At 56.0% G+C, this 2,694-nt stretch overlaps 1 pseudogene; it reads right to left on the bottom strand.

Annotated features, from left to right (window-relative positions):
- Positions 1-670: 670 nt before the first annotated feature.
- LOC116548003 lies at positions 671-2,350 on the bottom strand (annotated as a pseudogene).
- Positions 2,351-2,694: the final 344 nt, after the last annotated feature.

Raw genomic sequence — 2,694 nt, forward strand, 5'->3', positions numbered from 1 at the left:
TGGGTGCAGACACTCCCTGACCTTCTCCAGCCCCCACCCTACACAGCTGGACCCCCCAGCTAGCCATGCACTGACAGTCTCAGCTGCAAATATGAGCCAGTAGAGGGGTTTTGTGCCACTTCTGGATCCTAGAGACAGATGGGAGATATAACAGTAAAGCTGAAATGCTGTAATTTCAGGGACACTGAATCATTTGTTGCTGTAGTTTGTCATTAGACCTTCTTTCCATAGTTTATTAGGCCTCTTCTTTCCATTGGTTTAACTTGGAATGGGGAACCCAGAGCCTCACTTGTTCAGGCCCCCTCTGCCCAAGAGGTGAGAATTCCAGAGCTCCACAGTTTGAAAACCACTATTTTATGAACCAAGTAAACAAGACATTTGAAATGGGAACTATTAAGAAAATCAAGTATTGGCCACTTAAACCCACAGACAATCCACCTGAGTGCACCGAGCACACCAGAAATGAACAGAGTTGTCCTCAAAGAGCTGCTCCCACCTGAAGGAGACACACTGCTGCTGCCGCCGTCCTGCCTGGTGCCTGGGCCTACGGGGGCCACGGCTGAGGGTGGGAGTGGGGGGTGCACTGGCCAGCACCTCAGGAACTGGGGGAGATGGTGCAGGTGCTGTGAACACCCTACCTTCTAGGTCTGAAAGAGAAAGTGTGGGGTGTCTAGGGAAGGAGGTGTCGGAGCAAGGAGGTCCCTGGTTCAGCTCCCAGTTCATCTGAATTGAGAGGCTCGGCTACCTCAGTGTGGAAGGTGAACAGTTCTGTAATGGTGCCAGGGGCAGAGGGGGCAATGCCGGGGCCCAGGTTGGCAATGTACATGAGGTCGTTGGCGATGCTGGGCAGGTCGGACAGGTAGGATAGCACATCAATCTCAGGTACTTGGCCCAGGCCTGGCACCTATAAGTAGTTCTCTGGAACCTGGAGGATTAGGTAGGGACATGTGAGAGGTGACAGGGCCCTGCAGGGGCATCCTGCAAGGCCTTGTGTGTACACCCCATGGGTGGAATAAAGAGCTCAACAGCCTTGCCTGGAGAGGAGCCCTGACAGGGCCCCCAGCCACTGCATCTGTCCCCACCCCAGCCCTGTTCCTCCCACCTGCTGCTCCAGCTGCTCTCTCTTGCTGATGGAGAAGGGGGCATCAAACAGCTTCTCCTCCATCTCCACACCCCAGCATCACATGGGTCTTTGTTACAGCACCAGCCAGGGAGTCCAGGAAGACATACTTCTTGTACCTACAGGGGTGATGTGGGGGTCAGGCAAGCTGACACCTGCTGTCCTGAGCCCATATTCCTACCTCTCCCACACCATCAGGGGCACAGTGTGCATGGTGGGGTCCCAAGCCTCCCAAGCCAAGCCACCCCAATTACCCCATGGCTCCTAGCCTTGGTGCCATACCTGTGTCTAATGCCCTCGGTCCCCACTAAGCCAGGCTGGGCCTCCCACCCACACCCCTCTGCCCTGCCTTCTGGCCATGCAAGATCTTGGTGGTGTTAAAGAGCAGCAAGGAGCTGACAGAGCTGATGTTGCTGGGAAGACCCCCAAGCCCCTCCTCTGTGTCATCCTCGGGCTCTGGCTTGGCACTCATGCACACAGGAAAGTACTTCAGCTTCTCCTGGGAAGGCCAGAGGGGCCAAAGGATAGTGAGTATTTAGGGCTGGGCCAAATCAGCTGCCACCCCTTCCCAGTCAGCCTCCTCTGTGGGACAGAACCCTATGGTAGCCCCGGCTCATCCCCAGCATCCAGGCCTCCAGGTGTGTGACATGCCGTGTGATGTGCATGGCCAGCAGACCTGCAGGGCCTGCCATGCTTGCTCTGGATCCTGTGGCGGGGTCGTCTCTGCAGGCCAGGGTCCTGGACACCTGTGAAGATGGAGCCATATTCCTTCAAGCGCTCTGGAACAGGGTACTTGGCACTGGAGAACACCTATGGACACAGGGACAAGTCTTAGGGGCCCCAAGAAACTCAGATAGCTAGGCTTGCTTGGCAGGAGAGGGTACGGTTGGGAGCCTGGGTGGGAGGAAAGCCCAAGGTACAGGTGGGCAGCAGGGCAGAGACTGGGCAGCCTCAGAGGCATGGAATAATGAGGGACAGCCCAGTTATCTCAGGACACAAGGGTATGGGGTCTACCTTGATGGACTTCTTACTGCCCTTGATCTCAATCTTGGCCTGGGCCAAGGTGACCTTCTCCTCGATGGCCTGCACCTGGCTCTGGCTCTGCTCTACCCACTGGGAGATCCTGCCATGGAGAAGATCGCAGAAGCTGGGACTGCTCCCTACCCCCTGCACACCTCCTGCTCCTAACAGTAGACCTGCTAGACCAGCCCTCAGGTAAAGTCTCTTAAGTCAGGGTCACCTGCTTGCCAGGGTCAAACTTGGTGCCATCCACGCGGCCTCTACAAGGATAATCTGAGCTGCAGGATCAAGGAGTTGACAGCACTGAGTTCCCTGCACTCTCGGTAGGGACAGGCAGCCACCTGGCCCTATGCTGGCACCTGCACGTGCTATCTGAAGGACAGCCTCCAGGGCACACAGAAGATGGTATTTACACATGCACACATGGCTGTTGATGGGGCGAAGCAGTTCACAACCCCTCACAATCACGTGCATTAGACAAAGTGACCTCTGCAGGGGGGAATCGAGACCGGAGGCTGAGAATGGTAAGGATGGAACTGAGTGTTGTCACCTAA

This window comes from Sapajus apella, unplaced genomic scaffold (assembly GCF_009761245.1).
Source record: "Sapajus apella isolate SASKATOON/1434 unplaced genomic scaffold, GSC_monkey_1.0 scaffold6167, whole genome shotgun sequence".
Classification (NCBI taxonomy): Eukaryota; Metazoa; Chordata; class Mammalia; order Primates; family Cebidae; genus Sapajus; species Sapajus apella.